Genomic DNA, 13,868 nt, shown 5'->3' on the forward strand with positions numbered 1-13,868 from the left:
CTAATCCTGTTTTAAGAGGTCCCACTGGCCTGATCAGGATCCATTCAGAAAAACAGAACTTTTAACCTGATTTTTGAATCAGGTAGAGTGGGCCCAAAAGAGCAGTTCAGGAGAGAATCAAGCTCAAGAAGAAATGAGCTGTTTTCATTAACTGATAAAACAGATGAACTGCAGCATCTGTGGTGATAGTGAATTAGTTTACAAAATTTCTTCTAGATTTAATAATATAAGGCATTATTAATAACCCAGGTAAAAAAATGTCTCCCACAATTCAATAAGGTGATACTTTCTTTTAAATTTATTAAAAGAGCCTTAATTGGATCAAAAGAGCAACTAACAGACAAATAAACTGACAACATAATTTAATTCAGCCAGTGTAGTGAGAAAGAATTTTTAATGCCATTTGTTTACTCATTCCTGGGTACCAGCTTAGTCAACTCCAACAAGACAGCTTCTCTCTGGCTGGTCTTTGGAAGTCCCCCAGAAATAACTTAAATCTTAACAGTGCAGTCCCTTGGCTCAGTGGAGCAAGTTGTTCTCATCACATTTCCCAGCTCCCTGATCAGGGAAAGCAATGTCCATTAAGTCAAAGCAAGAGATGCTGAACTAAGAAACTGTTCTGCCTACAAGCTGTCACTAAATACTGCAGGAGAGGCAGAAAGGGGTCAGTGAGTCAAGAAGGCTTGAACATGTGTAGAAGGACTCTATGTTAAAAGTGTAAATGAGTGAGAGAGACTTCCTGGAATGAACAAAGTGATTCAGTTATACAGAGAGAAGCTTAAAGACTTATCAACAACATCTGAGATTGTCCAACTTAGAAGCTGATAGCCCTAACAGCACTCACATATGTTGAGGCACTTAAAATGTGACAATGCTTTTAAATATACCACTGTCTTCTATAGCCAGTCTGTCACAAGCATACCTTATATCAAACTCATATTTCTGCAGAACATTGTACATTCTATCAGAGACTCCTGCAATATCAGGAAATGAAGTTTTATGCTATTGATCATAATGTAGATAAGGTATTTCTTTGGAACCATGATTCATATGTTCATTTAGTCACTGTTTTTTTCTAAAACATTCACTTTTTAAAGGGATATCTTTCTCAACCAGGGTATAGCCAGCCCAAGGTCATCTTTCAAACCTTGTGACTTTCCAGCTGAAGTAACTTGGATTCTGACTCTCTAGCCACTCTTCTGAAATGCCTGGAAAATCCACAGGTTGTGCTTCATAACATACCCAAGGGCACACTTATGTGCCAAGTAGACTCCTCCTGTGACCTTCTTCATACATCTAACAAATATAACAACTATAGTTATATTTTTGTCTGGTGGAAAAAAAAATTCAGCCCAGAATAGCCTTACCCTTCCTTACTTTAAGAATATATTGCTGGCTTGCATTCAAACTGGCATGCACCAGACCCCAGGTGCTTTTTGGCCAACCTACTTCCCAGCCAGTCTGCTCCCAGCCAGTCTGTATTGGTGGCTGGGGTCTGTATTGGTGGCTGGGGTTATTCCTCACCACGTGCAGGACTTTGCATTTCTATTTTCTGTCCTTCAGGAGGTTCCTGCTGTCACATTTCTCTAACCTGTCCCTGGCCCTCTGAATGTCAGCCCAGACATCTGGTCTATCTACCACTCCTCTGAGCTTTGCATCACCTGCTAATATATTGAAGGGAAACTCTGCTCCATCATCCAGATCATTAATGGAGCTGTTAAAGAGTACTGATCCCAACAGCCACCCCTAGGGTCTCAGGGCTAGGGACTGGACACGTACAGCTGAATACAGTTCTTTGAGCATGGCAGTTCAGCCAGTTTTCAGTCCATTTATCTTTTTTCTACGAAGATGTTATGGCAGACAGTGCAGAAAGCTTTGCTGAAGTCAAGATAAGCAACCGAGTCACCTCATAACAGAAATCTATCAGGTTAATCAGGCATGATTTCTCCTTCATAAATTTGTGCTGATTATTCACAATCAGCTTCTAGTCCTCCATACATTTGAAAACAGTTTCTGGAATTATATTTTCCATTACTTTAGTACAAGAAACTCTTAAAGATAAAAGATACATACCCACTTGAAAATTACTTGGAAAATAGAAAAATGTACTTATAAAAACAGAGAAATGCAAAGACAGCATTGCTAGTCTCTTTGTTGTCCCTTTAGTGGCTGAGACACTTATTAACAAGTTTGAGAGCAAAGCCCAAAAAGTGATTTGGGATGCTCCCCGACTGGACTCAGTCTGAAGGGAGCTGTTGCAGGCCCAGGAGACAGAAATGTTCTTTTTAGACAGAAGAGGTAGCATAGGTATAGTCAAATGAGTTCCCACTTCTAATTGTGGCACAGACAGAAAGGATAGATGAGACAAAAGGAGGGAGTAGGAGTCAATTTAAATTCAAAATCACCAGGATTCCATTGATTTTCTAGAGGCAGGATTGGGCCCATGAGGTTTAATTGTCTTGTATTCCTTTACAGAAATGTATGAAACATGCAATTGTTTTTGCAGTTAGATTATCTTGGTTTTCCCATTTGGCTAGCCAAGAAATGATAATACAGAGCATTATCTGTTCAAGTGTGAATCCAGTTTCTATGAACAGAGATAACCTAACAGTAGCAGCCTCCCTCACTGTTGAGAAAACAGCAATCCAAAGGCACCGTGAAAGGGGTAGCTGTCAGATCTCGGCAGCAAAAATTACCACAGCTTGTACATTTCAAAAAGAGGAAAGAATTCAGCAGAAAAATTAATATAAATTTATGTGCCTAATTTAATTTACACAAATCAGAAGGAGACAGGACAAGCAGTTAACATCTTAGCATTACCTGTCATCTGCAGCATGATTACTGTTATGAAACATAAGGAGTATTGGAGACCATAAAAGTTTTTACATTAGCAGCTACTAATTTACCAGCATAAGCGAACTGCTTCAGAGCTGCTAGCTGTTGTAGTGTGTTGTTAAGTTTATTGTATTACTCCCCATTTTCTGTACTGTTCCCCCCGCCCTGTTTTATGTAAATGGTTCTGCCCTTCCCAGTTTTCCCGCCACTTGCACAGAATATCCGTTAAGTTATATAATTCCTCCTCCCCCTTTATTTCCTTATAGGTAGACATTCTCTCCTCCCTGGGCCCAGTCAATCACCCCCCACTCCTCCCGGATTTCCAGAACCTTCTTCTCTCTGGGGGTTGTGGTTGGCTGAGCTCCCGGGGCCCCTCCTTTACTTTGTATCTATTGGTTTCCCCCTTATGTCAGTTATGTTAAGTTCATCCCTTCACCCTTCCCTATTGGTTCTTTGTGAATCCCTCCCATGTACCACCCCTTCCTTTAAAACCTCACTTCTCCCTCCCCTCGGGGCCACTCCCTGGTTGGTGCTCCTTGGTTGGTTTCCCCGGTTCATCAATAAACCGACTTCACCCCCAGAGAGTGTGCAGCTCCTTCTCTCGTCCCATCGGCAGCAAGTTCCGTCCGCAAGCCAGCTCAGCCGGAGGCCAACAGACCCCGAGGGGGGCTGGCAGTTTATGCAGCTGGGTATCGGCCTCTACCTTCTAGCCAGACGTTGACTTTATTGGCCTCATACACCTCGCCGCAGCTAGCTTCAGTTGAAAATAGCTTCTCCTCATGCTTGTTTGATTTGAATTTATTTGTTTAAATATTTCAGAAAGAGAATAGGTATTTTTATTCATATGGTTATAAAATATTTCCATAGCAGCAGCAGCAGTTCTAAATTCCTAGAATCCAAACAGTAGCCCGACTTATTATCGTCAATATCACTGGAATATCCTTACTGTTAGTTTTATGGTTCATCCTGCATAATCATCTGTAACCTAACCCATCACACTCACTTCTCTTGGCCTTTCTGTCCCTGCACCTTTGCCTCCATTACACCCCAGAACTTCTATCAATAGCAGGGATGCTGCTGCCCATTTGTTTCTGCTCCATCTCTGGGGAAAGCAAGGGACTGGAAGTGGATTATGTCTAGTTTCCTGGGGTTATTTCCTCCAGCCAAGATAACTCTATTTCCTTTGCAATAACGTGAGAGAGCAGCACCACCTCCCAGGTATGATCCATATGGTGTAAGGGTCTAAGAAAAATGGATGAGAAAAATCAATGCTGGGACAAATGGTGATCTGAGTGCTCTAGCACAACATCCTCCACTGTAAGATGAGTTCTCTCACAGCAGTGTATTTGTAAAGGGATAGAACTGCCCCATAGTAGACCACAATGTCTTAACAGAGTCAAGATGTTTGAAGGCTTCATGGTCCTTCTTGATGTCTGTCTCCTAAATTCTGACAGAATAATCTACTTGGGTTTTATCCATTTAAGTATAAACATCTTTAGGAGTACTCTAATCTTCTTATAATAATCATAGAAAAACATATTCTATGGTGCATACTTCACAAGAGAATGAGGCTAAAACAGTCTGTAAGACAAATACCATAGCCATAGCAGTTCAACTGGTTAATCTTTTCTGATGTAAACAGACTACCATCAGAGACATTCTCATGTGAAAGCCCCGCAGACACTTCAAACAGAGAAATGGCCCAAGCTGATCCAGGGGATATCCAGCCTGGGAGAGGAATCTGGATGTGTGCAGGTAATGTCTAGGATGTCTGCACAGGCTCAGTGCCTGAATTTGGCACTGCCTGGGCGCTTAATGAATGTAAGTCAGTTTTCTCTACTTCACTGCCAAAATGGGTCAAACTAAATTGAATTAGAGCTGTTTTAATGTTGAATGAGAATGTCTATAATGAGGATCGATGCAGTTTAACAAACCCATTTTAACCAATACTATTTTTTCATTCAAATGTACTTTTTTAGCTCTTCTTACACATAGGAGCTCTCAGGGAATGGTACATCATGAAGACACATTTTGGACACCATCAGTGCCTAAAAGGTGATTATGTACAAAACTTTTCCAGATGAGTGGTGCACATCAAGGTCTGCAGCCCCACTGTTACGTGTCTATAACACATATTTCATTGGATCTGAAGAGCAGTCCTTTGATACTTGAGAGGAACAAATTTGTGTAGGAGTTTACTACGCAGTGTAAACCTTCCATCAGATTCACTGCAGTGCCACAACTAGCTGTGGTTACTGGAGTTGGGATGAAAAACAGTAACAACTACTCTTCAGGGTTTCCTCAATCTCCTTCCCTCATCCCATCCCACACAGCGGCAGCTTCTTGTTGTACAAAGTCTGTCACATCTGAGAGAATGCGCAATTTATTGCTGTAGCAGTACAGTAGCTGTTGATGAGAACATGATGCTAGCTTATGAACCATGCCTCTCATCCCCTTTCATAGGTCTACCTTATGTCTGACTTTCTGGTTCTTGGCCAAAAATGTGAACATTTTTGAACAGGAAGAATTCAGAAGTGTGGAGAACTTGGAAGGATCATGTATTGAGAATTAACATTAAAAAAATCCCAACCAAAAAAGCCCCCAAACAACCAGAACCTAAATATACACACACACGCACACACACATTATAGATCGAAATCAGTAACATTTTTATTCACAAGTGGGAGAGTCATTTTGGAGATAACAATACCAAAATAATATAGGAGTCAGTTTAATTTTTTGTTCCCAAACAGCATTGACACTTCTTGATTCTCCACATTAGCTCAGAAGTTAAGTATCTCAAAGAAATGTGATTAAATGGAGACACCTACAAAGAATCTCTGTGGAGGTCAAGTGGGAGATCTGAATTCTGTTGGAGATGTATGGGAAGAAATATGTTGAGTGGTATGCAGAAACCATTCTGACAATGGAAAGACCTTTTGATGAACTACAGCTATTCAGCAGCCCAGATGACATTCACCTGTGCAGCCCATCCAATGGGAGCTCTAATGCACACACATCTATTTAGCAGTCTTCTGCTGGTAAAAATGGATGTGTTTTTTCCACTCATTTAATCACCAGCCACCTTCCCATAACTAACTCTTTACTTATGAGCATGTTAACTAGGGCTGATCAGAGCCGTGAGCAGGAAATGTAATTTTGTTCTCCAATTGCCCTATTCATTATCCTCCTCAGCATTTACATTCTGCACATTAGGATGCTGCATATAATGTGATCATTTACTATGTAGCTGTGACTGCCAAATACAATGAACAAAATAGAGTCTTCTGAGAGAGTTATTCTACATATAGGAAAAACACAGCTTGTTTTAATGGGATCTAAAAGTGATCAAGTGTAGAGCAATGTTTCTGTAATACATAGTCTTTGTTATCAGTTTTCTTTTATATATAGCATAAAGCTGGTTAATACGTACATAAGTCAAATGATTTACAAAGCAATATATCACCTCTCCGACCAGTGCAGGTCAGGATGTAGCATGTACCAAATTGCTCTGTTTTTAATAGACCCAGGGATAGGCAAAAAGAAAAGGGCGTTTTTGCTCTCCTATTCAGATGATTTTAGATATAAAAATGTTATGAGGCTCTCAGGACTGGGGAAACACAAAATTATTATGCTCGCCTCCCACCCCACCCCAAAAGGCTGCTAGATCCAGCCCAGGCAGAAGAGTGAAGAAAATATTTATGGAGTCTTGAAGCAAGAGGAGCTCTGGCTTACCAAGATTCTTTCTCTTACCATTCCTTCTCTGGCTTACCAAGCTTCTTTCTCTTGCTATTCCTTCTCTTACTTCACTTTTCCACCCTCTCTGCCTCCCTGTTTGCAAGGGTTGGTGTCAAGGTCTAGAAACTTTAAAACTCAAGACTGATTGATGCAATATATTTTTCGAAATACATTTTTTTCCTGAAGAGATCCTTTCATGTAGAAGAGACATAGGACCGTGAAGATAAAATTCAGGTTAGAAAAGGTATTTTCAAAAGAGTCTGTATATTTCCTTGAACAGCTACATTTTTTTCAGCAGTGTTCACCTGCATAGCTGAAATTGTACAAAGGAATGAATTATATTCATGGGGAAAAAAATGCATAATTAAGCTGCTTTTTGTGTAAGGGATTTTCCTACTAAAAAGTAGATATTAAATGACCAGTGTCATATAAATGGTATAAGACATATGAGAAATTTAGTTTTCACAGCCTAGTCAGAGGCACTCAATTCTGTACATCATGCACACCTGAATTATTCATCCATTACCTGGCCTTTCATCTGAGGTTTTTTATGCTTTGAAACAGTCCTTGTATAGATCTCCTGCACAGTTCTTTTACATGTAGGAGAGGTTAGATCTAGTGCCTGCAGCTCATAAGCAAACAGAGCTTGCTTTGACACTGGCACTGCTCTACTCCAGTAAAACCCATGATTCTAACTTGAGTACAAATTCATGCAGGAAACTTTGAAATGTGTATATTTCAATTAAAAATTACTGGGCATTTTTGGGGAAAAAGTACTCTCAGGAACTAATGTGCTAACTTCTGACTGAAATTTTTTAATTTGTGTGGCTGTCTATGGACCTATAGTCTACTGTAAAGCATATAATGTTGTATTGCCTATTTAATGATGATATTACAATTTACAGATGGTATTACAATTTACAGATGATATTACAATTTTGAAACACTTTGGATTATCATGGGTATGAAATGTGCCTTTCAGTAAACACAACTTGCATATCTTATGTTGTTGCAGAACACCAAATGCAAATCAGGTCACAGGTCAGTCACTACTCAATACAAAATCGCTGGTAATGCACCAATACAGAGTTTCTGTGCACTGCTTTCAGGGGAAATAATAACAAAGAATAACATTTCCATGTGTATCTTCTTTCAATAAGGAGAGAAGACCGACCATGGGAAAGGGAAACTTGTTTCTGTGGAGATGTATAATGGAATATCCTATAAAAATGTGCTGTGATGGGTCAGTAAACGAGGCCTTGCCTATGCAGAGTATGTTTTTTTTTTCATACAGAGTGAGATAAGGCCCCAGTGTGATGTTGTGCTACCAGAATAAATTATCCTATCACTTGTTTGGACACATAGACAGTTGTGCTCTGCCATACTCAGAGGAGAGCTGAGTCTTGGATTAGGGAAACTGAAGTGAGTGCAATACTGCTACCAGGTACTGAGAGAGGTGAATGAAAAGTGTCCCACCTCTCAGGCCATCCAAAGCAGGTCCTGCTTTTGTCATTTTTTCTCTGCATTGGCTGGCAAATCTATTTTTGTTATTTTGATAACAAGCAGGGCTAATCTTATCTAGCTCTACATAAAGACTTAGGTATGTTGATATAGATGATAGAGATATAGGCATCTACATAGATAATGGATATCTGAATACAAATAGAAATAAGAATAGACAAATACACATATAGATATAGAGGCAGATGCAGGCATAAGCACAGCTCTGCTTTGTTTACCCTCTGCCCCCTTCCCCAGCATCCTGACACAACACCATCATTAGCAACTAGATTAGCACCTCAAGCACCCAACAGCTGGCTCTAATTCTAGGAGCAATAAAGAGAAAAGTAAAGCAGAAGGTGGTTAACCACCACAACTGAGTTGGGCATAGGTCTGTTTGGGGGCTTGAAGGACCACAAAACTGTGGATCAGAGAATCAGGAAAATACTGAAGCTGTTTTCTTTCAGTTCACCTCTCCCATGTTTTCTTTCCAAGTTTTCAGCTTCCCTTTACTCTTGTGCCCTGTGCTGGTGTGATTTCATGTCCTGCAGTGAAAGAGCAGGCTGCAGATGTGCTTTGAGAGAAGTGACACAGACTTCTTTTTTGAAATGACAAAGACACAGTGAGGATGTCTGAAGCACAGAGAACAAATGCCACTCCTGTTTTTTCAGTCTAAACACAAAAGTTTGACTGCTGCTTTCTCTGTTATCAACCTTGTGATCTTTTTCCAATGACTTTATCTCTCCTTTTTTCTCCCTACCTTCTGCCTCTTGGAAAAGATCTATTGGCAGATTAAGCTTGCACTGTAAATATATTTGAAAAATTAAATTATTGTTGTATCAAAGGTTAGGAGTTCTCCTTTAAATATTGCATGAATTTGTGTCTGGTTAGAAATAGATAAAGAGATAGCTGGACTCTTTAACATTGCATGCAAGTAGCACCTTAGCGCAATCTAATTGCTTTCCTTTATCTTGCTCACTCGATTTGCTCTCCAAACACACACAGAACATGGAACAGATTGCAAAGTCTGCTTCTGGGGAGAAAACAGTCTAGCTAGAGGCTCCCAGGCCTTGCCAGGGATTTAGGGACTTGGGCTCAGGGCCGTGCCTAACCACATAAGCAGCTCAGTCCACGGCATCAAGTGACAGGAGCATCACAGGGGCTCTCCAGAGTGCAACATGTGGGATCCCTCCAGGCCTGTTTGTTCACAGCTGTCCCCACAGCCTCAGTCTGCCACCAGCTCACTGCTTGGGACAGCTTGCCAGCATCATTCTCCTGCCTCCCTCAGCACAGGCAGGCAGCTTGGGGCTAGCACAACTGATTCAGTACCAGCTTTAACCACTGCCCTTCAAACACTGGGATTTAGGAGTTTTTCTCTTCTATGGAAGTAATTAAAGTCCCAAACTGTGTCTTGGCGATTTCACAAGATAAAACCGAGGAACACACACCAGTAAAGCTTTTCTCAAATAGGGGAAGAGATTGGCTCCAGCACCAAGCAGCAGTATGACATTAAGCAAGGCAAACGGCCAAGCCCCTTGCCCAGCTTCACAGGATTTGTCCGTCTCCTCTCCTAGAAAGACAGCACTTCAGGTCCTGAACACTCATGGACAATCATGCTCTGGAGCTCTGAAGAGACCAGTTCAAGCCCTTGTCCTCCAAAACCACAGACAAAGCCTCTGAGATCACTGCACACAATCAGGTTCCTTTTGCCTAACCAGGTGCTGTGTGTCTGATGAGAAATGATACGTGACTGGATGCACACTCTTAGGCCACTTCATCTGCAATGTAAAATGCATGAGCTTAAAATCCCCACAAAATGAAATGGTGAAGTCAAACCTCATAACTTCAAAATTTTCCCACAAAAAGAAACACTAGAAATGGATGAGTTGTCATGGAGTGTTTCAGTGGGAATGGAACTGATCTCTGAGAAAAGACTGTTCATCAACCTGTTTTTGTCCAGTTCTGTCAAAGCAGGCTTTGACAGAAAATGTTCTGTGGGGTTTTTTTTTACCCAAAGGCAAATGAAAGAGACAAATCTATGGTGGTCTGACAGTGGTGTCTGCCAGATAACTTCTATTGACTTGTTTGCTCCATGTGGCAAGAACTTAAAAGGCTTATTGTGTGATGGCAACTAAAATATAGGGATATTCTTAAGCTGTCATTTAAATTTAGCCCATTACAGCAGAATCTTCTGCTCTATGACCAAATTCCAAGAAAAATATGAGATATGGAATAAGTAATCTGAAAAAATTATGAGGCAAGAAATTACAACTTTGAAACATGAAAGGAAGAAAGTTTTTAACACTTGATCATTTATTTAATTAGCATTTAAAGTTTTCGGGAACTAGAAAAAATGGTATCTGGACTTATTTTTTACTTTCACCTTTCAAAGAGTAAGAATATGTCATCCTAGAAGAAGGAAACATTCCTCAATATAATATAACTTTCATTCTCCAATATTGGAAATAATAACAAAAAGGCATTTATTTATTTTTTTTAAGAGCACAAACCAATGACAGTTCTGTGCTGAACAAAAAAGCACTATAAAATCTCAAAAGGAAGACTTGGTTCCATAATCAAATACCAAAATGATTTGAAAGATCTAATAATCTGCCATATCCTAGCAATAAATAATATATCCTGCAAACACAAACTTAGAAGGAAAAATGCCTTTAATCACAGTAATAGTTCTCCTGCTGCCCAGTATATCAAATTACCTTTTCCTTTTCAAAACAATATATCTTCCCAATCCCATTTATTCCTATAGCCTCTGGGCCAGGTTCTGATCTCAGATACACTGTTCAAATCCAGAGTAACTAAACTGAAATCATTCCTTTCAATTGGGACATTTTCTCTGGGTTAAATAGAAATTATTGACCAATGGAGCTGCACAAACAGATTACACAGAGGTCAGTTTCATGTTTCAGTCCATGCTCTATTTACTGAACACAACACATAGCATTGGCTTACCTGAGCATTTGCCTAGCCAGACCAATTGCTATACTGTTTTAAATGTTGTCCTTCTTTGTGTGGAATACAAGTTTTTTCTTGTTTTGGGTCCAATGCTATTTAAATACAAGGAAGTGAGACTGCAAGGAAGAGTCCTGTGAAAAAACAAACCCTCCCATCCTTCCCAGACAAATACCTGTCTGAATCATCCAATAGCTTTCAAAACCCCACCTGGTCTGAATGATCCCCATAAGCCCATGACTACCCTTTCTACCACTAACCACACTGTCCTGGCATGGCTGTGTGTCTCCAGCTGCCCTGGGAGACATTGGTGGTCTCCTCCTGCCTGCAGAGCTGGGTGCTGTGCTAAGGCACTGGCTCATACTGCTGCTCCTTTATGGTACAAAGAGGCAAGGTGTACTAATTCCACAGTCTCTCTGGGTGGTGTATTCAGTGCTGTGATGTTCTCCTGATGTTTCTCACAATGTCCAGACCAGAATGTGAGCTGTGGTTTGTGGCCACTGCCCCATATTGCATCATTAACCATTTCATGAGGAAATCATCATCATTCTTGAAACTGGCTTCAAGTATCGGCAGGGCAGCTGTTGGGCTGTCCAAGCACCTCATCAGACTTGATCAGCCTGGCAGAGCCTCCCAGGGCAGAGCTAAGAAGGCACTATGGGGTAGCAGTAGATTAAAAGATGGAGTAGGCATCACACGGTGTTTAGAGATAGGAAGCTCTGAGGAGTAAAAACTATGCAATGTTCACTACAGTACAAGTACATTAAATATATTAAATCAGCCTGCTTATGGTGCAAAATAAAATAGCTGATGTTTAGTCTAAGAATGCACCTCTTACTGTTGCCAGGCTTCTTCCTCGGGCACCTTCAAAGGAGTTCTCTGCTCCTTGAAACCTTCAGGTTTAAAAATGAAACAAAGAGGGAGGCTGGAATATGGAGAAGAGGGGGAAGGGTGTTTGCTGAATGAATTGAAGGCAGCATCCAAACCTAGTTCTGATTACAAGCGTCAAGCCTTTAGTGAAATATCTCATAAGAGTGGAAGGTTGGACAGATTTATGGGTATGCATACTCCACTGATTTTTACTTTGCAGGTGTATATATATGAGCAAAGATTAAAAGCCAAAACAAATGTTTAAATCATTGTATATTGGTGGTACAGTGGAATAAATATAGCATAGACCTCAAGATTCTAAGTAATGCTGATTGTAAAAGATAATTTCATCTTTGCATTCACCTCACTGAGACACAGAAAAAAATGTCATAAGAATTATGGCAACAATTTTCTAAGTACTACTACCTCCTCTCTGTTCTTAAAGTGTTCATTTTCTATTTTGATGTGGATCCCATTAAAAAAAGAATGCATTATAGACTTGAAAGTGGTTTTATTTAATATAATATACCAACAGAAGGTGATCATATTGCATGTAAAAAGTCAGAACTTTCTGAAATGGTAATACCACTCCCCTAAAAAAACATAAACATAAACAGTTATAAAAATACTGCCTTTTGTTATTGAAGTACCTCCCATCTGACAGGTCCCAAATTGCTACATGTACAGAAATCTTCTGATTATTATCAAAATACTTGGGACAGCTGTAACAAAAATATCGCCATAGAATTTTTTTAAGGAGAATGTTGGGAAATAATTTAGAAAATTGTGATCATGAAAGGTACAGTTAAGGCAGGCCACTTGTAAAGCCAAGGAGAAACTTACATCAGCAGATTTATAAAAAATGGTCCTTTAGTGACCACAAATAGTGTGGATCATATTTTACATCTACTCCAATTGACATAGGTTGGATTCCTGCATATAAAAAATATCCGATGTCTAAGGCATCGCTTGTATGAATTATAGACATAAATAAAATCAGCCAATATCATCCTTCTATAAAGAGAATTAACCCTATAAAATCTGACTTTTTAATTTACTCCTTGCTGAGAAACAAAGATTTAGTGTGCCCATGTGCATTTTGAGTAACTTGGTCAACAAACACATATACCAACATGTGCAGGAAGCACCAGTATGAATTTAGCTGGATTTTGTACAGCTTCATCACACAACAGAAGCATAAAAAAAAAGAGATGGTTCTGCAGCTAATCAATATCTAGAGGCAATGTCTGTGATTATATTTGCAACTGCACTAGGATCTCAACAAATATTCCTGAACTTTACAACAATCCAGAGAAAATGCCAAGTATCAATAACATCCAATTTATGAGTTTAGAATTTACCATCAGGGCTTGTTTCCTGTAATCTGGCAGGCACTGTATATCCTTTACAAATAACAGTTTTATCTGACTAATCTCCACGTGATCAGCAGAAAAGGACCTAGGGTTTCTGGTTGACAGCAGTTGAACACGAGCCAGCAGAGTGCCCATGTGGCCAAGAAGGCCAAGAGCATCCTGGCCTGTACTGAAATGATGTTGCCAGAAGGGCCAGAGGAGTGATTGTCCCTCTGTGCTCGGCACTGGTGAGCCCACACCTTGAGATCTGTGTCCACTTCTGAGCTGCCTCACTAAAAGAAGGACATTGAGGTGCTGGAGCGTGTCCAGAGAAGAGCAGCGGAGCTGGTGAAGGGTCTAGAGAGCCAGACATATTAGGAGTGGCTGGAGGTGCTGAGGTTACTTAGCCTGGAGAAGAGGAAGCTCAGGGGAGACCACATCACCCTCTACAACTCCCTGAAAGGAGCTTGCAACAAGGTGGGGGTCCCAAGTAGCAACAGGACAAGAGGAAGTGGCCTCAGACTGTGACAGGGAAGACTCAAACTGGACATCAGAAAGAAAGGGTTGTCAAGCATTGGAACTGGCTGCCCAAGGAAACAGTGG

This window comes from Melozone crissalis, unplaced genomic scaffold (genome assembly GCF_028551555.1).
Source record: "Melozone crissalis strain CALT ecotype California unplaced genomic scaffold, PUWL_Pcris_2 ptg000004l_1, whole genome shotgun sequence".
Lineage (NCBI taxonomy): Eukaryota > Metazoa > Chordata > Aves > Passeriformes > Passerellidae > Melozone > Melozone crissalis.